This window comes from Cygnus olor, chromosome 14 (genome assembly GCF_009769625.2).
Source record: "Cygnus olor isolate bCygOlo1 chromosome 14, bCygOlo1.pri.v2, whole genome shotgun sequence".
Classification (NCBI taxonomy): Eukaryota; Metazoa; Chordata; class Aves; order Anseriformes; family Anatidae; genus Cygnus; species Cygnus olor.
In genome coordinates, this window is record NC_049182.1 from 2,664,891 (window position 1) to 2,689,275 (window position 24,385).

At 43.0% G+C, this 24,385-nt stretch overlaps 1 long non-coding RNA gene across 2 annotated transcripts in view; it reads right to left on the reverse strand.

The window, feature by feature from the left end:
- Positions 1-24,385, reverse strand: part of LOC121078164 — a 120,883-nt gene that overhangs the window by 71,406 nt on the left and 25,092 nt on the right. For both annotated transcript variants that reach the window (XR_005824474.1, XR_005824473.1), the window contains exon 2: positions 817-904. This is a non-coding gene — a long non-coding RNA (uncharacterized LOC121078164). The remainder of the gene's footprint in view (positions 1-816; positions 905-24,385) is intronic.

Here is a 24,385-nt window from a genome sequence, read left to right on the forward strand (position 1 = left end):
GCGGCTGCGAGCAGTTGATATGGTTTATTTTAATGGCCACAGTTAAAAGTTTCGTGGACTCAGGCCGCAACCAAATCTCTTTATAATAATTCTTTAGGCTACTGCATAATTTATAGCCCTTATGCACTTTTCATGATCTAATTTACCTTCCTCTTAAAATATTTTGTAAAACCAGTGTTCCATTTATAATGATATATATCCCATTAGAAAACATACTCACTACTTTGTTACCAGAATAGCATTTTATGTGTGTAAACCACGAGGTTTTAGCACATGCCAAAATTATTCTCCCACTTCAGTGATATACTGAACATAATGGAATTATGAGCAAACTGGTGCACACTGTCAAAAATATAAATGCAGTGAGAGTTTCATAGCAGGCTTATAAATAATGTTTCATGAGAAAAGCATATTTTTGCAAATGAGATTCCCCCAAAAGACGAAAATCTAGATGTGAGGAGCACAAAGGAATCAGGGCAAGGAATCAGCTGCAGAGATTGAGACCTTACGCTGCATCATGCATAAGCACCCAGAAGGGTGATGTAGAAAGGCGAACTCCATGAATTCATCACCAACATTGGCCCAAGATGGGGGGGGAATGAAAAAGCCAAAAAGGCTGCGGGAAAAGGTTGCAATTTCTCTGAAGGAAGATTCACCAGGAGCAATCACGCTAACAAAAACACATTTTTCAGCTCTGTTTAACTAAAACATCAGAAAGCATGTCTCCTTTAAACTGGCAGCGAGTGATCTCTGTGAGCTCCTTCAGATCAAGTTCTTTCCACCCACTGCAATAGTATTTAGCCATACTCAACTTACACAGGATTTTCTTGACATTGGCACTATCATATAGGATGATAGTTCAAGATGCACTCCAGCATGTATTATCCACCCCGCGTCTGACCTTCTGTAAAGAAAACCTCTCACTCAAGCAAGCAATACACTTCTCTGGTAGCAAAAGCTGTTGAGAAACATACTTTACTGCAATATGTAAAATATTACACCATCTGCCATGTCATAATTCATTAAAACAATCTTTTTTTTTTTTTTTATCATTATGTATGTGCATATAGACAGAAAACTGTGCATATGAAGGTTGCCTTGCTGGAGATATTTGATACAGTAGTTCTGCTTTTTTATCACGGTATGTTCACAATCGTGTTTGTTTCCCAAAAATACCCGCACAAATCAAGCACTGCAGACCTAGGTAATATTTACTCTCAGAAATCCAAAGTCTGAGCTGTATTACTTAGAATATTTATGGGAAACAAACATCAGCAGCATCTTACAAAGTTATTATGACCCTTTATTTATTTCTTCATTTATGCTTCACAACATCAACATTACCTGGCAAGAACAGGATCCAAATTCCTCATCTCCAACTTTAGGTTTCAAAGAAAACTATGTGGTTTGTCTCAGAGCAGTTCTCTTGGCAATTGCTAACGTCACTGTCTCAGGACTACGCTGTCCCTCTTCATATTTCAAAGCTGGCAAGGAGATTTTTGGTTTAAGAGAACTGGATGGGAACATATTTATTTTCCCCCAGAAGGTAAGTGCATGTGGAAGTTTCAGCCCAGCTATTCCCTTTCTTCCTACAAACTCAGAAAAGCCGTGCTTGCTTCAATTTACAGCAGCTTGCACCAACTCAATAACCCCATTCAGACTCCTGACAGTGACTATTACCTGTTCCGATATAACCAAAGGACGGTACAACAGTAATCCGAGGATACATGCTCCTCTAAGTGAGATTTTAGCTACCATGCCTTCACCGGCTAGAAGCCACGTTTCTCCATCTCCCAAAGTCATACGTACACTGGAACACAAACCCTGCCTGCAGCTGTGCCACCAGCTAATGATAAGTTCTGTAGGAGAGACAGCTTTTGCCAGGTTCTTTGCTGCTTCTTAAAAATAATAATAATAAAAAAAAAAATCTTTACACTTGCGTTTAAAATGTATCTCGATTTTCGGAGGGTTACCGAACAGAAGACTGCATATTGCATTTGTCAGTGATAAAAGCACGCTGTCATTGCAACTGTAGGCTGTGTACAGCTTATATGTAATCTTACCTTTTAAGCCCGTGCTACGAAGCTGTAGCACAAACAAAGATGACTACTATCTCTTTCAAAGCCAGCACAAAAACAGCCCTCAATCTAGCAGGAACAGTGCAATACTTATCGCCAGTTCACAGAATCCCGTTTAAGCTTATAAATACTACTTATTATTTCCTGATTTCATTTAAGATTTTTTTGTTAAATCCTTTCTACAAAATTTGCTGGTTTAACCTCTCCCTATCAGTTTAAGATGTGTATCGGTTCCTAACAGAGAAGCTACCGTTAGGACTGATCAGCTATCAACGTGTATGGGTTCGAGAGCTGCTGTCAGACCTTACGCACAGCCAAGAGCTTCCTTTGCTGTGTAGTGGGGAAAATGTTTAAGCTGCTGAAAATTACTAAGGGCTTAAGTCTGCCATCCTACTAAACATTTGAGAAAAGAGAGAGAGTGAATCAGTTTTACAAATATACATATTTTTTTTTCATTTCAATCTCCTTAAATAACTAATTCTCACTGTAACCACCAGTATCAACATTGCAACAGTGAGGAAGGGAAAACTCATCTACCTCTTCAGTCCCACTGCTCCGTTCTGGTCCTCAGCACAGGCAAACTGCTGATGCTTCTCCCACAGGCAAGGGGGAAGAAGTCTTATATACGTTACTGGGAGTTTTTGCTGATTCTGTATCAAGTTAGATTCTCTGATTTTTGTTTGGTTGTTTTTGGGGAGGTCTTCTTATTGATGCCATTAAGCAGAATAAAAGCTAAAGGCCCAGCCAAGAAGACAGGGGGATTTGAATGCTCCTGATGCGACATTCCCCTCGGGCCAAGATCATGCAAGTCCTACATGTCCTATTTAGAAGGCTTAAGGAGCTTTTTCCAAGACAGGACGTGGGAGAGATGATCTCAGTGGGACGGGCTGGGTGACTGCCTTCATCCCACCCGCCCTCCGAGGTAAAACTTCCACAGAATTCTTCTTATGAATGACAAAATCTTCATCTGCTTGTTTTTCACAACAGCTCAACGTAAACAGGAGAGGACCCATGATGCCTATATGTTTTGTTCATGCTGTGGAAAGCAAGCTGCAGGTGAAAACCAAAGGCAGGTCTATAAGCCAGTGTTTATTAGAGCGTTCCTTTTTTAGATATGTAAATACAAACTTTGCCCGGTGGGATTTGGAGAATGGATGGCCTAATTCTAAATCAACAGTAGATCATATTACGTTGTGGTGGTGCTTTTTTTTAATACCTTTTCTAACTTTGTCTGTAGATACATCTTAAATTTTCTGTATACGTTTCCAGTCTCTTTGCATTGTTATTTATGTTTATATTTTGCTTGAGGGAGAGACTTCTTCCCAGGAAAATTAATTTCTTTAATCTCTTTTTTAATCTCTCCTAGTAAATTTAATCTCTTTAGAAACTAAACGGAATGGAGAAGGAAAAAGTAATGTATGAGCCTGTTTTCTCACCTCCCAGCCCAGAATGCTGAAGAGTTTTTTAACAGGCATGGAAGGACCGTGGCTGATGGAGCCTGTTGGGAACCAACCACGTGAGGAATCCCTGGGTTTAGGGAATGCTGGTCAGCAGAGCTTTCTGTTTTGCAAATTCATTTCCAGTTTGAGAAGGGCTCAAGCTGAATATTCTTCTGATCAGAGTCCATGTAAGCAGCATCACCCATGGATTAGCAAGCTAGAAAGCAAGCGTGAGTTCTCCTAAACCTGATTTAACAGAAAAAAAAATCCTTCCACCTGCCCACTCTGAGTAAGAAATATATGAGAGTAAGAAAAGGCTCAGAGTTGCTGTAACCACAGCAAGAAATATGGGATGTGAATTTAGAGACCTCGTAGGGAGACGCAGGACAGCACCTAGACCTTGCCACTTCCAAATAGATGCACTTCAAGAGCGTTGGCACAACTCACAGTGGGCAGTGACATCTCACACAGATTTTTCTTTTAATGTTGCTGTTCCAGTCAGTTTTTCTCCCAGAGGTTTGGGGTTTGCTTGAGACTGACTCATTAAGATACATGCCACACAGCAAAGACACGATGCAGCTACTTCTCTTCAGGTTTCAGAGAAATACCAACCTTCTGCAAGGCTTCTTAAGTCACTGGAAAACTTAAAAGGGACTTATTGCTACAAGTTTTATTGAACATTTTTCACAGCTATCTATTAAAAAAAAATAGAAACAAAACAGCAACCCAAGGCTTGCATCTCTTGTTATTGGTAACTTTGAATGGCTTGATGCAGAGAAAGCAGCGAGTCCACGACTGAGCCCAGCAGCAGGGCGTGCATGGAGTCCATGCTGCCAGGCATTTGCTCTGCCTGGGTAAGAAACAGCCTCTCTCATTTAATTTCTTCTGGCATACCAGGTGCTGGATGCATTAAAGGCAAAAATACCTTTATTACTTGCTCCTCTCTCACTCCCATGTGCATTTGCTTCTCAGGTAGGAGAAGATTACCTCTTTCAAGCTGTTCTTTCCCACTTTTGTTCTTTGCTGAGCTACTGCTTGTCAACACATTTATCCATTTACTGCTTTCAGCCAAAGACATTAAAAAAAAAAAAAAAGAGTTAAAAAAGGAGCAGGAGAAGAAGTTTCACTTTTGGCATTGTATCTGCATATCTGAAGAGAGAAATGCTTCCAACTGCCTCATGAACTGTTTCTTCAAATAAGGGTGTAAGTAAAACAAAGCATTCACGTGGATTAGCTCTTCACTGGATCAGCTCTTAGCTGGCTGCACACGCTGTTGTAAGGGTCGTGGCCCACCTGCAGTGCAGAGACCTCTCCAAACTCAAGGTCCAGGTCAAGGTTTGGGAAACCACCAGGGACTTTCCAGTCTCGGAGAGAACAGTGGGCTTGGAGCCAGCCCCCAGCTGAGGAAGGCTCTTCTTCATGCTCTTCTTCTTTAAGGCTCTTCTTCTTCATCACAGCTTGAACCATCCGTGTCCGTGCAGCACGAGGCACCATCCAAACTATGGGCAAAATACGGATTTTGGTTCAAAGCCCACTTAGCTTTTATTGGTAGGCAGTTTTGAAGCACTGGCCTTTAACTTGGGGTTGTCCAACAGACAGAAAGGTGTGGGTTTTTTTAGCTAACTAAATGAAGTATTGCTGAGTGAGGCTAAGAAACCTCGGGAAAAACAAACACGTTCCAAACAGAATAATTAACGCCAACAATAATTCAGTAGTCTCTTGGCATGACACGCATCTCTTTTAGTTTGCAATCTGATTATCAAAAAAAAAATTCTTTAAATCAAAAAATCACCCACAGCTCTCCTTTCACAATCTTCTCATCTTTTCTTTCTTTCCACATTCAACTCAGTGTTTTTGGTTTTTTCTCCTCAAACTGCGTGGTACTGACAGGTGCTATGGATACACCTGCATTTGTTGCATTTTCGACAACCTTGTTAGACAATAACAAATCATTTCCTACATTCAGAGGCCCATTTCACTGATAAATAAACAGTGAAGCATTTTCCTGGTGTGAATACTTGTAGCCACAGCACTTTCTGTGCCACTGTTTGCAGCAGAAGAAACACGGGAGTGGTCTCTCCCAGCACTGGTGAGCTTCTGCTTCCAGCTGTACCCGGCACCACGAAGATCAGATAAAGAAAATGAAGAAAAGCAGCTTTGTAAATGTTCAAAAAACAAACAAGGAAAAAAAAAATCCAAGTTCGCAGTAGAGTTTCTATAAGCTCGTATTTTTAACTTTGGCTCAGTTGTTTTTGTTCAATTCCAGATGATTTGTTAAACTTTAATTAAGACCTCTTGGGCAAAAGGAAGACAGAGAGCAAGAACACGTGTTAAAATAGATAAGAGAAACTAATACAAAGGCTAGAATATTGACCATCAAGGTTTTAATTAGTTTGATACCGATGGAAATAACACTTGCGGAATTGGCAAGAAAGCACTCTTTGTGACAAGGCCTTTCTGGGGTCCTTCGTGGACTGAAACCACAAAGGAGGAGATGGCCCAAAGTAAAGGGTCCTCCAGGCACTGCAATAGCAGAGCAGTGATTTCGGCAGGAGGTGGATTGAGCATTAATTGATGCAACACATGCAGAAAGTGCAGCACATCATTTCAATATAGCCTTGCTAGGCTACCCAACAGACATTGAGCAGACACAAATATCGTCTTCAATGCAATATTTGTTAAGAAATCACATTTTTCAAAGCAGAGTGTTTACTGATGTCTTGCATCTGGCTGAACTTCAGCCCGCAGATGTTGTATAGATTTCAAGGAGAGTGCCGTTATTATGAAGTAGTGCGGAATGTTAACTCGCTCTTCTTAATTAATCTTCGGTTGCTTGCAATATGCATCATTCATCATTTCAACCAGTCACCTCTGAAGCATTTATCATGAGAAGGGGAGCTTCTTTCCCCGAGCTAGATACATTCATTTTCTACTCTGCTTACTTAGAGTCTCTCTGAGCATGGAGGTCAAAATTGCTCCTGAGCAGCAAGCCAGCAAAATGCCGACACACCACTCACCTCCTCCAAATACAGCGTTTGGAAACATCAGTGATGAATAGAGCTGGTAGTGACACTCAGTACCAGGGCGAAATTCCCCCGTTACGATGAATTGGCTACCGAGAGCTCCTGGAGGACTCTCTGTGATGGTTATCACAGCTGCACTCCCCTTTCGTGTACTTGCTGTATCGCAGTGCGAATCCTGGCACAGTCAAGGCACAAGGTCAAGCAGATTTGAATACCCTCTGCACCTTGATCTCGCTGTTCCTCATTTACGTAAAAAGTACAGTTCCTAGAATGGCTGGTTTAAAACTTTGTGACATGACCCACCACTGACTGTTACCAAACCATCCAGGCAGAACGCGGAAAAAACAAACTGTGTCGTCAATTCCCTCTCTTTCAGTTGCTTTGAATACAGCCACCAATTTATCCTGTGTGGTACTGAGCCCCAGGGAATGTCAGGGAGCCACCAAGGGGCTACGTGTGGGCTAAGTAACAGCTATTTACCAACTACTGTCCTAGAGGTACAATCCCTTGCTGACTGCAGACACAGCCATGCCTCTACCAGGAGTTCTGGTTTCACAGCTGGTACATGAGATTTGACCAAGAGCAAGAAAAATATGGAAATACAATAGATCAAGTTAAGAATTTATACAGAAGCACCTTTCAGCCTGTATTCTTTGCTTGCATTAATTAACAATTGTTAATAGTTAATGTGCCAATGTCTATCCTTCCCAGTATTTGCTCAAAGTGCTAATAATTCACTTACATTTCTGTGGTTTTAACTCAATAGATTCCCAACAATTTCCTTCCACCTACCATCCAACTGCTGAAAGAAAACTCTTCCCTTTGGTATTAAGAAACAATACACAGCAGACAAGGGAAGCCAAAGGGACCGGTGAGAAGTTAAGTCAGAATGGGTGAAGGGTGTAGGAGCTGTCAGCAGCAGAGTAAAACAATAATTGAATCTTAAAAGCTCAGTGCTACAGTAATAACTGATAATAAAATGTTCTTTTAGTTGTCTCAGTAGTCTAAATTTTAGCTAATCTAGTTTGATTTCAATAGCCTTAAAAATAGAAACTTATAATAGAGTTCAGAATAAGCAACATATTAAACAGCAACACTTATGCATTTGCAAAGATCTGCAGAGGGTGATACAGACTGACATTTACTCAGTAATTTGCAGCCAAAGATCACCGAGTACAGGCTGATTATGTTGGTAACCACTGAACCTATTGCTGAAACGTAACTGGGCCTCCTCTCCTTGTCTACCCCTCATTTGACCCTCGAGCTGAGGACGTCAAAAACTAAAGAGATGCTTATCAGCATTTGACAACAACAGGATTTTAGGATGGGTCTGAACGTCCCTCCGGAGTGTGACAGAGCCACCCCGCTGACATCTCAGGAGACACAGGCTGTGACAGCCATCGCCTCTCCCCGCAGCACCAGCTGTCCCAGCAGACAGGGCCCATTTCTGCCAGCGGGTTGATTTCTGGTACTACACGCACGGACAGACTGGTCACATCTAATTGAACTGCTTGGGGACACAGGAAAAACGGTGCAGGATCAGTGCCCACGTGCCAGGATGTGAGTGCATTTCTGGATGTTGCTTAGCAGCTCCGTACAGCGGCAGCGTGGCCATGCCGGCACCACCGATGGTGGCAGCATCTCCTGGCTCCACCACACAAGGCTGCTCTGCAGAAGAATAAATACCACTTACACCTCTGACCAGTAGCCTTAAAAATTCATAAAAACACAGTTCTACGCATCGTATTTCACACAGTTGAGGAAGTTTACGATCCTTTACCGTGAAAAAAAGGAAGATGCAGAACACCATCTTTAAAAGGGTAACGGCAGTCTAAGGCATTGCTCTGAAGATCCTGCTGTACACTATCACATATTTACTGTCTTCCAGGAATTTCAAGACCTTATGAAAAATCTGCAACCTAAGCAGCCTGCAACCTCAACCTGGAATTGAAAAATACAGCTCAGTTATTTGGGGCATTCAGCTCGTACTCAGCAAGAGAGGGATGCTGCAGGCAGTCCCACCCTCGCAGAGCACTAACGGGACTACACAGGTGTAACTCTGACCAAAATCTGCCCCCGTGACTGCAACATTGGTAATTTGTCCATCCCCTCAGTGCAATTCACCAATATCTGTATTACAGAAATGGATAAGAGCGCGTGCTTTCTAAACCTGCATTTTAAAGTTAATTGACGTTAAACAATACAAAGCACTGCCAGTTGCCTGCGGTAAAGATTTCAGGCATCAGACTATCCCAGAACCTTCTCTGGCTCTACTGGCACCTGCCAGGCCTACAAACCACCCAGAAGTCCTGTCCTCAAAGGCGTTTTCCATGGAACGAGACAAGACAAGGACTGTGAGCTGCAGCAAGCCCTTGCCAGACGCACCCACCAGGAGGGAGCCTCCCGCCCGTTCCACTCGGCGTTGAACGTCTTCCACCACAGCAAAAGCATTAAAGGCTACAGCAACACGCACCGACCAGGAGAGCGTGTCCCCCCTGAGAGAGAGCTCTGTCTGCTTGAATTAAGGTTCACTCCATAGCTAGGTCGTGTTTCGTTTTATTACAAAGGCTTGAAGCCAGGCACAGAATAAAATCTTTCAGTAAGCATGCTTTCTGTCCTCCAAGTGATAAGATGTTCCTGGTACTTTATGGAGTATAATTTTTTGCGTTAAATAAAAAGTAGCAGCAATGAATTCAAGGCATTATTTAAGTATTATTGCTGTGGGGGTGAGCTGTATTTTGTTTTAATGACTTGAGCTAGGTAGAAAAAAAGTGAATTAACTGCTTCCCATGCAACTTTTTGCTAGAGGCTACTTGTTTCTAGATGTGAGTTGAAGCACAGTCCCTCTCCTGTGTCAATCTTTGAAAACAAAAGCAGAGTAGGAAACAAGAAATAAAGTTAAATAATAATAGTAAAAGACCCCAGGACTTTGTTTCTACCCTTACCAATAGCCGCAGCACCTAAACAAACATAACCCAAAGCCACAGTTCCTCTCTTCCACCTTATCAGGATCAGGTATCAGTTACAAAGGACACTTTAAATACAGAACACATTAAAACTAAACATCAAATGCTGATCCAGTTAAAATGCCACTGACAAAAGCAATTAATTAGAAAACCAATCTAAAATTATGAAACAAGTTTTTATTTTATTACCAGATCCAAGCAGACTACCATTTAAAGTGCATCTCTTGGAGAAATAAGTTGGAATCCCAGGTAAAACAAAAATATCAGTCACTAAAACACCAAAATCAAAAATCAAAGTGCAACGTTTTAACTTTTTTGACAAAAAATATTTTTTGTTGCACGTAAACATTTCTCAATAATATTTGCAATTTCTAATTGTTCAGTGAATTTTGAGATGTCAGTATTATACAGAACAGAAATGTCACGTTTCAACAGGTGCTAACAAATAAGAAAAATCTGTACGTACACAGCCCGGTGTTAAGACTGACAATCATTTTTACTAGGTTTGCTGTGCTGCTGCTCTTGTTTTTCATACTTCTTTTTAGTGAAGATTTACATTCACAGCATCCTGCATCTCTGCAGTACTGAAAATACAAATACAGCTGGACCAACAAACAATTCTTCATACCCAGGCCCCTGGATCCAGAAGGTCACCATTTCAGATGCACACCGAAACCTCTTGTGGCAGTGGATGCATTTAGTTCGTGTTCTCGGTTCCTTACAGGAGACACGAATAGAAATGTTCAATGAGCCAGATCGTGACATTAGTGTACATGACCCTTGCTTTTCTCTTCCACCCTCTTGGCAGCTATAGGAATAATTTTCCTCCCGTTCCAGGCTACTGGACAGCTCAGAGGCACAAGGAGTAGGACAGCAGCGCGCTTCCATGTTAACAACACAGCCGAGCAAACTCTGCTCTATCGTCTCTCTTTTTCCAGAGGACCACAAACACCTGAAGCCCCATCTTTGAGGCCTGATCATGATATACACACTCAAACAGAAATTGCCAAGGTCCCCCTAACACTCGCTCATTAGCCCTAGCAATTAGCTGCAGTCCACCAGATATCCCATAGCTTCCCAGCCTGGGAAGTCATCACATCCCCAGAGAGCTGTTCAGAGATTTCACAATCCCAACAAATCAGTAACATTCCAAGGATAAGGAACCTAAAGTAGCAGTTCGTAGCCCATGGGCTTGAAGCAACCTAGGCTGGGAAAAATCCCTGGCCGGGCCATTGAGGAAGCCAGTAGTATTATAGGAGGTGAAACTAACTGTATTCTGCAAAAACACCTCCTCTTTCTCTTCGTTAAATCTGCCATAGCTACGGAAACATGGAAAGCAGACAGGAAAGATTATGCCTGCTTACACGCGTTGGTTTAACATGGTGTCCTCTAGTTCAGCGTGGGATGTGCTCTTGCTGGATAGCCCACAGGTAAATAACCAAGGTTTTGTTTTGCTTTGCTGTGCCATTAAAAAATAATAATAAATTAGTAAAATGAAAAAAAAAATCTACACTCACTGTGCGGAGCAGGCAGCAACATCTGTACAGAGCATATGAAGGTGAAACAGTTGTCTTTCATAAACTGAAAATTACATTGATCTCCATTGACAGGTTTTATTCATTAGGCATCCGGGAGTAGCCTCTGCTGATCCCGATGCAGAGCTAAATCCTTGAATTTCAACAGACTTTATTATATTGACAAAAAATCACACACCTAACCTTAGATCTCCAGAGGTACAATTATTAACCTTGGTGACAACTTTTAAAGAGCAGCTCAGTGCATGGAAAACAGCAGCTTTTGGGCTGTAATGAAGTGCTGAACAGAAACTGACATCCTTGGGCCAGAGCCCAACAGGACGGGCAAAGCCCCCACCCCAGCAAAGGGCTCGGCTCCTGCACAGAGTCCTGCGAGGGCTTAAAAGGAAATTTCTTCAATACGGCCTTGGATTGCTGCCGCCGCACTGATTCAGACCTCTGTAGGCACTGTAAGCCCTTTCCATTAGGCTAATACAGCCTCTATTCGGGCACATGCAAGGCCTGCATTTATCCACCTGTACAGGGGACAGGAGATCCGTACTGCCCCAAATCCGAGTGCTCCAGAGCAGTGCTTCAGGGCAGAACTGGCTTAATAATAATAAATGAGGATTTCTGTAATGATTTTCACACGAATTGATGCCAGGAGTGGCTCCCGTATGGCAGAAGGTGCTCAGCAATGGGGGAAAGCGACCTGTAGCAGAAAAAGCTCCTTCCCTGGTATTTCTGGCTGTTCGCTGGCCTCAGTTCTGGAGGTTGAGACCTACCTACGCCTCGCTTTTCTTGGGAACACACTAGGGTTGGGGAGGAATGGATTGAGCTTCCTCCTGAACTGATTAAAATTCCTAACTAAAGATATTCACTCTTCAAGGTTTCTGTTAGCTTGTTGGCTAGGGACTGGTCAGAGGCGACTTGCTGCGATCTGAGCCCTTGCACGGAGCTGTTGGGACAGACAGACAGAAGGGAGCCCGAGAGGGTCAGGGAAGCCCAGGAGAGGGCTGGGGAATGCCCTATTTCAGCTGTCTGCAGCACAGCAAATGCAGCTCCCAAAGACACCTGCCCTCTCACCACCGAATATGTCACATAGTGAATTACCACCAGCCCAAGGTAACGAATACAGCTCCGTTAAGGTGACACCAATCCCCAGCTCTTCCAGTCTGGTATCCTGAGCCCAGCCACTTACTGAGCACAGATCTGTTACTGCTCACAGCATCCTACACCGCCTCGTGGATTTTTTTTTGCTCTCCTTTCTTTTTATTGCTTTCCACTCTCCTTCCTTCTCGTGCTTTCCCCAGTGCCAACGACAGAAGCTGGGGCAGCACCGGTGAGACCAGCTGCCTCTGCCTGCATCGGTGCCACACTGCTGCCTTAACTTCACTCCACACCAGGCAGCATTACCGAAATGTATTTCTGTATATTATTCCCTACCCATCCAGCTTTATCGCCATGCACTGAGCCATAGTGAGCAAGCAGGGTTAAACTGAGCAGATAAACAATAGTCAAAAAATACCAGCATCGTCCTCACCCCCATCAAACCGCTACAGCTCTTATTCGCTGCTCATCAAGGGAGGGAGGCAGTTGGAGTCTTCTTTTAGTTGCTAAGCCATCAAAAAAAATCAAATATCATTTTAACACATTTTTAGATGATTACTCATCTCTTTAAACATAAACCTAGCCCAACGATAAATATGCTAACATACACATTAAAATTGCACAGTGCAATTTTCTCATTATGTGCAGCAAACATAATTCATACAATGATTGGAGACTAACTATTAGAGCAAATTATTTATTTAATTCTAAACAGTGCTGTAAGTAAAAGGAGACCCCACTCTTTAAATAACCTGGGAACATAATTACTTCAAACGCAACCCATGGGATCTATTCCATCATCCTTTCGTGACCTCAGAAAAGATAATGCAAAGAAAATGGACTGTGTGTTTTTCCACCGAAATAGAGCCATCCCGTTCCCTTCCACTTTCCTTCACCTAATTCCACTGAGAAAAACACTCAAATGGCTCAAGATACCGAATAATAATCCAACAGAGTGCCGTCTCGTCCTGCCTTAGGATACAGGCCAGGGTACGCGGCAGTGCCCTGCGTTACAGCCCTGCGGCCTGCTTCTGGGCCCACCCGTCATGGTGCTGGCGGGCAGGAGAGGGGCTGACCAAGTGCTCTGATCCACTGGCTTTCTAGTGCCTGTTGGTCTTCCATCCAAAAATGACATTATTCCAAGAGAACCTGAACTAGAACGATCACAGCCATGAACTGGGAGGAAAGCAGGAGCCTCTCAGCATTTCCAGAGGCCTTACAAAGTGCACCTGATCAGCTCCCGCAGGGGCAGGACCCTCCCTGACACCCACATAAGTACAAGTTACACTGAGAAACCTGGGATTTTTTTTGTCACAGCTGCCTGCCAACTTCCAGAGGAAACTTCTGCTCCCAGGATTGAGCTGTGCTCAGTGCCGCTGAGCCCTGCAGCACTGGATGGTGCTGACAGCTCCACAGATCTCCAGGCCTGATCCTGCAAGGCTTTCCGTATTTTTAGCTCCGTTCAGAGGGGAGTACCTGGGAAGCTGCTCACCACCTGGCGAGCGACAACGCTGGCGGCTGCGCTTGTACGGGAGGAGAGACAAAGGGAATTAAACAGATTTTAAGGCTCAAAGTCTAACAAACAGCAGCTCCCATTTGCAGCAGAGTGGTGATGCTTCGCCTCACAGTGCCCGTGGTGCTGAGCACAGGGGACCCCGACCGACCCACGGGCACAGGACCACAGAGCCTGGGCAAGGAGATCTCATGCAGCAGGCTGGCTCCCCTTCGTTGATTTGGTTGTTTCCATTTATCAGGTTAATTAAGGGTTGAAATTTGATTTTAATTTCAATTTCATGTTTTAATTTTCAAGAACTATCAGATTTCCCTTACATTCGGAATGTAAAATAAGATTCTTGATTAAAACAGGACGGCATGAGTAAAAGACAAATAAAGAATAGCCAGGAGTATGCTCGCACTCTTAGAATTAAAAGACCAAAAAACTATTAAATATATGGGCAAAGCAAAAGTTCAAACAGAGAAGGAAGATTAGAAGGAAGATGAGTCTATATTCCCTAATCTAGTGACTAGCTGAGGAGATTTTCAATACAAGGACACACAAAGGGGAGTTACACGCTAAATATCTTGTTCAAAAGGACACCCACAGTGGTGCTTTAGGTAGGAAAGCTAGCTACAAGGAAACCAAACATCATTGCACATTTTAAAAGGTACCAAGGGACATCTCCAGTGTGGGAAACCTAAACCAAAGGTTTAGGTTTGGGCTTGGTAGTCAGAACAAATTAGCTGTGAACAGACATGGCTGTTGTCGTCTCACCGTAAAAACAATTCCGGCTCAGCAGCAGGCGTGGGAGAGGGGGTAGCCCAGCTGCTCAGGGACCTCCGCACAAGATGCTCGGCGTAAAACCAGAGAGGGAAGCTAAACTGCACGGCATCAAACCGAGGACTTTGAGATGGCTTCACAAACATCAGCGGGGAAACTACAGGAAGGAACTCTGGCACCCCAAGGAGGCAGGAGAAAATACGGGCGTGCAGTTAGGACTTACGCATTGCCTTTAAATGACCAAGGCCTGGTTGCTGCTGTGCTGCAGTATTCCACTGTATGTGCGGGGAAGGCATTGATTTGCTCTGTCCATCAGCTCTGCCTCTGTAAAATGGAGTCAATAACATTTTCTTCTCCCGCACGTTGCCTGTCTCACCTCGATGTCAGCGCAATCTCATGCCCTACTATCCACCTGTACAGTAGCTACCCTGCTTTCTGAGCAACAGACAGATGGAATAAGGTACTACCTGAAGGGGTACAAACTTTAACTATTAACATTGGAAATTATTTTCTACCATGGACAGAGCCTGGTTGTCAGCAATATTCCCCACTGGGGCCAGTTTGAAATGCAGTTTGTGTGCGCCTGGAAAATCTCCACCTGAGCACATGGCTACAAAGATAGCCTGCAGAACGTGATGGTGTATGCGTTTACGGAGATGGAGCATCAATTCCTGAAGAAGTAGCTGAGAAAAATAATAATAATTAAAAAATCTAACCTTTAAACTCCTCAGTTTTCAGGCATGATGTTTTCCAAAGGCGCTTCAACTCAGCTCCCTAAAGTGCATGTACAAAACTGCTCACTTGTGCATACTAAAGTGGATTCTGGTGTATTAGATAGAATTTGCAGAACAGAATTTTGAGTTTACTTTGGAAGATTTCAGTTTGAAAGAGACAGACAGGAAAGAAGTCCAGGCAAAGGGTGGTTTTTTAATGCATTAGTGCCTGCAGCAGTTTTTGTTTCGATACAGAAGAAAAGCAAACTAGCACAGCTCATTGATGCAGAAGCGTATAGGCAAATGTCAGTGCAAATATAACACAAATCTCCCCTAATATCATTCAACGTGGGAAAAAAAAAATACTGTGGTTTCTTGGCTTTTAAATTCATACAGCTCTGTGATTTTGTGCTGATATTTGACTCGGGAAATTAAGAGAGAAGACAGATGCTTTCAGAGAGGGCTAATAGAGTCACCGTGGACAATGCAGGGAGATGCTGCCAAAACCATAATAGACACAGATCATTTAAAATTGGATAGGATCACTTAAGACTCCAGACAACACATACCAAAGACAGCTCAGTGTTTGCCAAGTAAACAAAATAATGATAGATTGAGCGTGTCAGCATAAGCCAGGTAGAAATGCGGTTTAAGGGGGGTGATGACAGATCTGTCCAGAGAAACAACTGTTTTCTTCAGAGGTTTGCTTTTGTTGCTGGCAGTTTTAGCACTGCACAGGGCAGGTAAAGGCAAACGGGCAGAGAAGGGGGAAGGAAGCAGCCGGGGGTGGGGGGTGCAGGGGGGGGTTGCTGGCTGCTGGCAGGCTGCAGGGGCTTCCAGGGCATTTAGAGCAGTGAGGAGCTCCTGCCTTCCAAGGAACTGCCTCTTTCCAAAATTACAGGTTCTACCAAAATCGCCCACAAACCAAGAAGAAGGAAGATTGCAATAATCACCGAATCCTCCGAGAAACATCATGGGAATAATAAACCACAAAAAGCACAGGGCTTGAAGTGAGCTCAAGCATCACTCTGCTGTTTAGCTTTGTGCCTGTGGACTACATAAACAAAAATGTTATTTCATGCCTTGACTTACATTTTGGGCACGTCACTTTTTCTTACAGCTTGATAAACATTAAAAGAAGTTAAAAGGAAGAGTAGTTCACCCATCCCTTGAGTGACCATCAGTCCGTGATGCCTGCCAGTACCCAGATCCACATTGCAAAGCACCCTTCGATAACACCCCTCTCTCCAGAGATCATGAAGCTCCCCCGGTATTTGCCTTCTTTCTTTACACCTTTTCACTTTTGGAAGTCTCCTCACCTCACAGGTGGACTTGTCCTAACAGGGTCTGTCTCCATCTCAACTACTCCCACAATTAATTTCCCACCCAGAGAGCTTGGCCGAGAACAAGTCGCTCGCAGCACCTCTAAGAGTCACCTCTGGGTTTATGTCCCTCCTTGGGGCACACACAGATGTCCTGGGGGCCGCAGCCATCACAAACCCCGCTGGAGGGAGGAGGCCACAGCTCAGAAGCAAGCAGCAAACATGCCCGCCTCGCTCCGGGCAGACCTCATCGGGGTGAAACCGTTATATCCTCCCAACCCTTTTTATTCCCTTTCGAAATGATGAAGAGCAAAAAAGCACCTTCCATGACAACTTATCCCTTCAAAATCTTTTAAACCAGAAGCAGCTTCTCAAGGAAGATCCTCTGAGTTGGCTAAAAGACAGCTTCAGAACTGGTAAATTAAACAACATTACAACTCTAGATGGACAATTTCTTTCAGAATTAAGTCAGTCTATTTAATTAAGCTTAATTCACTTTCAAGGAAAATATTTTTTCAAGTAGCAATGACTGATAAAAAGCAATTTCCCATCAAAGATGAAATATAATTACTTAATATAGACAAAAAGAAAGGAGCAGTGTAACTCCCTTTTAATGGCAGCTGTCATTGAATCAAACCTCATAGTCGGACAAACCTTAGAAAAATATAACACAATAATAAATATTTAAATTATATTATCCATTCAGAGTTGGACTCTCGCATGCCATGTTTATTTCAGATATTTTATATAAACGTTTCCAAGCTTTGCCAGGAATTTACTGTGTAATCTTTCTGTCTGCCACTCGTACAGCTGACACTTCCCTAGCCAGGTGGCAGGACAGGGAAAAAATAATCTGGTCTTACCATGTTTCACATGCACGAACATCTGAAATTCCCATTTGTTACTCTGCTCTGAACAGAATACTCTAACGGGAGGAAAATCAGAATTTGTCATAGCAAATCAGCCCGCACTCTAGCAGCAGCTTCCCTCGGGGTGAAATGCTGGCCACGCCGAAGGCAATGGCAGAGCTCCCATCAGCGTCAGCAGAGCCAGGATTTCAGCTGCTATATCCCAAACTCGAAGCTCTAAACCCCACAGAATGACCTGGGCTTATGAAACTTGAATTATTGTTATTTATTTTTAATGCTTATACTCCTGTCATTTCTTCAATAGATGTTGATTCAAAACCTGAATTTTCTAACTAATGGCCTACTTACCCTCTATGTTTATTTATATAAACATAAATCCTCTGTTTTTCCATTCAAAGTGCACTTATTTTTTCCAGTAACAGCTTCTCCAATATCTCTCTGTGAAATTAACAATCCAGTAAAGAGAAAATGGGCGAATATTATTGTGAGAGTAACTTCCATCTCTCAACAGAAAATCTGAATCGATTTGATGTTTCACCTCGAGCAAAGAGAGAAGTTTCATCTCGTGACATATGGCCAAGCACCTCCAACACCGCTGGGAGCACGCGTTCTCACATGACAAACCTGCATAATGGGCTCTGAAAGAGAGCAAACACATGTCTAAATCAGGGAAATCACAGCTCCTGACCTGGAAGAAGACAGCCAGTTCCATTAACTCAGTAACCCCTACGGATATCCTCTGCCCTCGGGGAGAAACCAGGAGACATCCCTGGCTTTGGGGCACGATGCGCTCTCGGTGAAGTTCAGAGCAGAGCAAGTCCCATGCAAGAAGACCAGACCGATCTGTGGGAAACAGGGGGTGTGGAACAGCTGGACTCATGCGATGAGCACTTTTTTGTGACCAGCAGGAAATCTCTGATTTATTTTAATGAATAAGATACGTCCGTCACTGCTCTCCCAGCGTGGCAATGAAGCGCGTCCAGCACACCTTTTGTGTCCTCATCTAAAGATTTCACAGCAAGATGTGAGCATCACTTCAACCTCCCAATTTAAAGTCAGATCCAATTTATAGGCAAATGGGGGCACAGACATATACACCATGGCTCGCCAAGGCATTACGCACCCAAAATGAATTAATTACCAAGGAGACATCCCCATCTGGCCAGGGGAACGATGGCCACGGGGGCTGGTGCTCACGGCAGCGGTGGCACTGTCCCCTCGCACGTGGCCGCCTGTTTGCCAGGCCAGGCCCTGGAGCACCGACGGCCTTTCCTGGCAGTTAGCTGTGATCGAATCATTTTATCTGCTGCTTAAGGGATAATTGTTTGTGCTGGGGAAAAGATCATGTCTCTCCCTGCCACAAGAGCCACAGGGGCAAAGCAAGGTGCACGGTTAAGATATCCTTTAATTCTTGCAAACCAAATCCACATAAAGCTAAATCTAATAACCTTGCAATGAAAATCTGATCTTTGCCATTTTACTTCAAGTAGGAGTCCTGAAGATGAAAAGGCCAGCGCTTCCTAATTTCCTCCAAAGCTACAAATGTGGCAAGTGTAAGCTTTGGCTTGGGGGGTTCATACTTTTTTTTTTTTTTAATTTATTAATCTATCCTATATATAAACTCCTGCTATAAATGTGTAAATATAGAACAATTCTTTCAATCTTAACACTAAAAGCAGAAATATTTCCATATTCTGAGCCTATTCTCATCAGTGCTGCCCTAATTCTCCTCTCGAGGTATACTGACTCCTGCTATTACAACAGCCAGGGCCAAACCTGGAAAAATTGAGAGCTCCACAATCACCTTTCTGAGCAGTATAATCCCCATAATCATGTCAGGTTAAACATAGGGAAAATTCTCTCACAAATACTTGTGTCAAATCCCACCCCTATATATTATAAATACCAAAAATAAAAAATTGCCCAAAAGAACATAAGACAGCGGGAGTTTGCCTAAACCAAACAAAATAAAATCTGAGTGAAGACCTGGGTGTTTGAGCTACCAGCAGACACTTTAATTTCAAAACAGTGTAAAACACTTAGGGGAGCCAGGATTTCATCCACAGGAGAATATTAAAAAGTTTTCCTTTTATTATTATGCCTGTCTGTATTGTGGTTTAAAATCCACATAGGGATTCCCACAGCTTGTTAGCTGGCTTTAATAGTTGCATTAATAAATCCTATAAACTAATTGTGTAGTGACAAAGTTAATTACATTAAATGAGATAGTATATTTCTCTACAAATATGATAAAGAATTTATAAAGAGATATACTCCTGTCTGGGAGCCCGAAAATACCATACAGCCAGCAACCCAAATCTAGCTGTAATGCATGATTAAATCAGGGATGAGAAAACCACAGCCAGGCAAGAGTTCACAAGGAAATATTAAACTGAATTATTTACACAGCAAAATAATGAATGAAAGCAGGGCACCGAGCCCTCCACACGGCCAGCATTTTAACTTCCAGCCAAAGGTGGGGATCGGAGCCTAAACATCCATTATTTTTTTTTAATAGGCAAGGACAAGTATATGACCCCGTGTAATAAGAACCATTTTTTCCATTGGTCTTATAATCAGACCGTGAACTTTGGCTCCCATCAAGCAGAGGCAATGGGTTGTGTGCCAAGCAAAGAAAGCCGCTTTGGAGCTGCAGGTAACTTATTGGTCCCATCCTACCCTGCATGCACCACCTAACCCCAGAATCACCCTCTTGGGCCTGCTTCTCTGCTAGAAACATATTACTTCTGCCATACAGCAAGTCCCTCTTCTCCCATATGGAGGTTTTCAGTTGTGTTTTTTGGTTTTGGCAACGGTTTTGTTGAAATACTTCAGCTAAAGAACCAGCAGCAAGCAATGGCACAAAGCAGCTCCATGGTGCAGGGGTGTTTTACCCCCTCTTTCCTGAACCCAGTCCTCTGGCCCTAAATTTAATGGAGAAGCTAGTCCTGGCAGAGCTACTGTCACCACCAAATTCTTCTTCCAGCCTATGCTAAAGGTGATATAAGAAAAAAAAAAAAAATAGTCATCTTGGGAAGCTGGGGCAAGGCTCACACTGTTTTGGGCAGAGGAGGAAGCAACAGTGCCTTGCCCTGCTCAGCACTACTGGGGAAGGGCAGGGGCAACATCAGAGGCACTCATCCGAGGGCAAAGCTGAAAACGTTTCCTGCAGGTGGGCTGAGTCTCTCAGCCAGACACTCTGCACGACTGGAACTCCAAATTTAAAAACACAAGCATAACAAAAACCGGGGTGTTGGAAATAGAAACCCGAACTTAAGCTCTTAAATCTGTAATTCAGCTCATAAATAAGTAAGTAGATTTGAAGAGTGCCGAGTATCCAATTAATAGGAGCTAGCAGGGGCTTAGCACTTGAGAAAATAAGGTCTTCTATTTAAGAGCCTGGCACAGATTTAGGAGACTGATTTTGGCTTCTATTTTTGAAAAAGTACTGGCTCAGAAGACTTTCATGTCATGCTCTACTTGTACGGGATTATTCATAAAATAAATGCCAGAATTCAAGGTCTGTAATCCTGTACTCCAGTACTGACGTAAGAACACCTATGTAGCTGAGAGGCAGATGGAGTAGTAACTGAGATGGTGACAATATTGTGAATTGTGGACCACCAGGACCCCATGCCAGTCCCTCAGGCACTGATACCTGCAGCAGTCGTGGCCCTTGGGCAGCATCATCCCCTCTGCAACTCTCCTCCAAAACGTGTTGTCCAGGGCAATTGCTCATTAGCCTTCCTTTTCTGGATATGCAAAAAAAAACGTCGATATAAAGTAATTAAAAAATCACTCAGTTCTTTGGGATGTGAGCAAAGACTCTTTCCAAGCACACATCTGGTAAATCAGGTTTGAGCTCAGCCACCTGAGTGGGCAAAAACAGAAAAAGGCATGAAATGAAAATGCTGACAAACTACTTCCTCCAGCAGTACGAACGAGGCTGCTATAATGATAGAAAACTATTGATTGTCAGCTAGTGTCTCTTTCAATTGATCAGGTCCTGCAAATCTCAGATAACACTCGTGTCATTAGGAGCGGCATTGTGCTCGCTGCTGCTGGGACTGATGGCCTTTGATTGTCTGCTGGTACAAGTGTTGGGGAGCTTCGCTATTGACTTGCAGATAAAAATGTTTCGGTACCTTGAGACCTGTCAGTGAAATTCTTTGGACAATAGCATTATACTTTAACGGTAGGTCATTTGCTAATTAAGTTAATTTGCAAAGAACTTTTGGGGGAAGAGCTGTTAAGCAATGAAATGAGTCGGATACCATGACGGGCTCGCCCTGGAGAAGGCAAGGAGCCCTGGTCTGTTAAGGTCCAAGTGTCACACCGATACGCCACCCAGCAGGTGGCAAGACCTACGGAAGGACCAGGTCAACGAGCTCTCCCAGAGCTAACAGCTCCTTCGGCAGAGCTGCACATTTCTAAATTTCAGGCTAAATTTACACTTAGCTGATTGGTGTATCAAAACCTCTTTAAAATTTGGAGTAATGATGCAGGTGCTTCTCAAGAAGAGGCCTCCAGCCGTAAGGTCAGACCACCAGAACTGCTATAAAGAAGCTGCATGGTGCTGCACATTGGTGTGCACCTTCTTTACAAGCCCTTCCTATGCCTGTTTATACATCACCCGTCTCATCAAAAAGCCTTATCAAATCTATGTCCCAAAGCCCATACATCCAATTATTTTCTTATTCAGGTTCTGTTGCCTTTACATAAAAACAACTCGCTTCTGAAGGCCTTCTGAAGACCACGCTAGTCTACAATACTTACTCATCTCTACCACCTAAGAATGATTAAATTAGGTCTTATTAGCTGGTAACATTTTCTCCCAGTCTCTCACGGTGTGATTAGCACGGTACAATTGCAGGACTACCCGCGACGCATTCAGTCCGGCTGCAGCTCTACGCAGAGGCGAGGCACAAGGTCAGGGCTTGCTGGGAAGTCACCCAACAGCAGCCTCGGTTCACAAAGCCGAGCATCCATTTGAAATGCAAGCCCTTTCAATACACTGCAGTTATAACACAGATGGGAATTATTTTCATCATCTTATAATAAGCTTTGGATAATAGCTGTGGATTATATCCCTTGTTAGAAAACTTATTATTATTATTATTTTTAATTTAACCAGTTCATGACTTATTCCATTGCTGTAACACACAAAACCTTCAATGAAGGGCCAGATCCCGAGGTGGAGCTGCTGCCTGGTAGTAGTAAATCCTACTCATATCAAGTAAATCTCTTCAAACAAACTTGTATATCCAAGAAGTCTTTATCCTAGACTTTAAACCAACCTGAAGACAATGTTTTTCACTCAGTAGCAACCAAACTAAAAGACAAATCTCTAAAGCATGAAAATACATTGCAGCATCATTATAGTATTGAAGAACTTGAGGTTTTAAAAGAGTAGCTGACGTGTGTAGAAGACCTTTGTCAGGTTGCCAAAAATGTCTTTTCTGAAGTATATACTTTCATGTTACAACATGGGTTTCTTTATGTGACAAATGCACTTTATATACAATGAGATGTAAGTCCTGAGCATACAGGGGAGGTCAATGCAAAGGAGGCCCGGTGACCTGAGAAAGGGCCCTCCCCAGGAGCAGACATGTTCAGGGGTACTGCACATCCCCGGGTTAGGACACCCCTTCCCCAGTGCAGATCAAGTGAACTATTTTTAAACTGCATGCCAAAGCACATGTCCTTTGCCTGAATGGAAAGCAAAGAGCCAAAGACACAAGTCTTGTGATGAAGCCTGACTTCACTGGGAGTTGAAACTAGATGATCTTTAAGGTCCCTTCCAACCCAAGCCATTTTGTGATTCATTAATGGCAGACAGACCCTCTCTCTGCCCTTCGTGAGCTATTTTCTTCATAAAGAAGAACCAGCTTCCATTTTCCCACTTCAGCAAAAGGAAATTTGGGTCATGAAAAGCAGCTCTTGTTACTCCATTTAAACTACAAGAGTAGAAAACCAAATTACGCTTTCTGTAAGACATTGTGCTTTTAGCTTTACCAGCTTATGGCAGCTCTTGAGCACAGGTTTGCTTAGAGAAAACACAATATGGCCAGGGTGTGGGGAAATTCAGTAGCATACACTTGTTCCTGAATTTGTCGTTATAATCCATGAAGATTTCTGATATCTCTAAGCAAATATAGTACATTGGAGAAAGCAAAAATATTTCTGAATAACATTTAATTCATGGAAAAGTGACGGATCTGTCACAACATTTAGTAAGGCTAGTATATCCACCTAGTTTCTAAACCTATATAATACAGCTTCCCCTATAAAATAAGAGTGCAAATTATTCAATTTTTTTTATATGTCTGTTCTGACTTTTTCTTGATGACATTGTTTTTTACATTAATGCTGTTAAAGGCTTGGCAGGGTTTTATGTCATAAAGACCAAGTAGTCCCTGTCAGCTTTGTCTGAGGTTTTGTTCCGGATTTGGGTCGATTACAACCAGTCAGCTCCGACTAAAACAATGCCAATGCCCCTAATGTTCAGGACATTTAATATCACCTTGGGGCAGGCCCTCTGGTGACAGGAAGAAAAGAGGGCTCATCCTGATACTGTCTGAACTTAAAACGAGCAACATCAATAAAGAGAATCATAGAATGGTTTGGGTTGGAAGGGACCTCAAAGATCATCTAATTCCAATCCCCCTGCTGTGGGCAGGGAGAAAACCACCCCAGGATGAGATCCTGCCTCTCTCCATTGTCCTCCTCATCCCCAACTTGACAACATTTAATATATTATTAAAGACTGATGATATTTGTGTCTATTTTTGTCTTTATTTAAGGTGAATTACTTCAATTTCACTTGTTCCCCTCTCTCTGGAGAGGAATTGGCCATAAATGGATGACTTTTGGACTCATGCTTTGTAGAAACATTTTCAGAATCCCAGAGGATGTTTCAGATGGTAAAACAAAAGTGATGGTTCAAACTGAAAAGCCCTCAAATAGAGGAGGGCTCACCATCCAATGTTTCAAAGTCTAGAACCTTTAAAGGCAAAAGGAACATTTAATTCAAAGACCCTGGGGAGCATTTTTTATTTTTTTTTTTAATATTG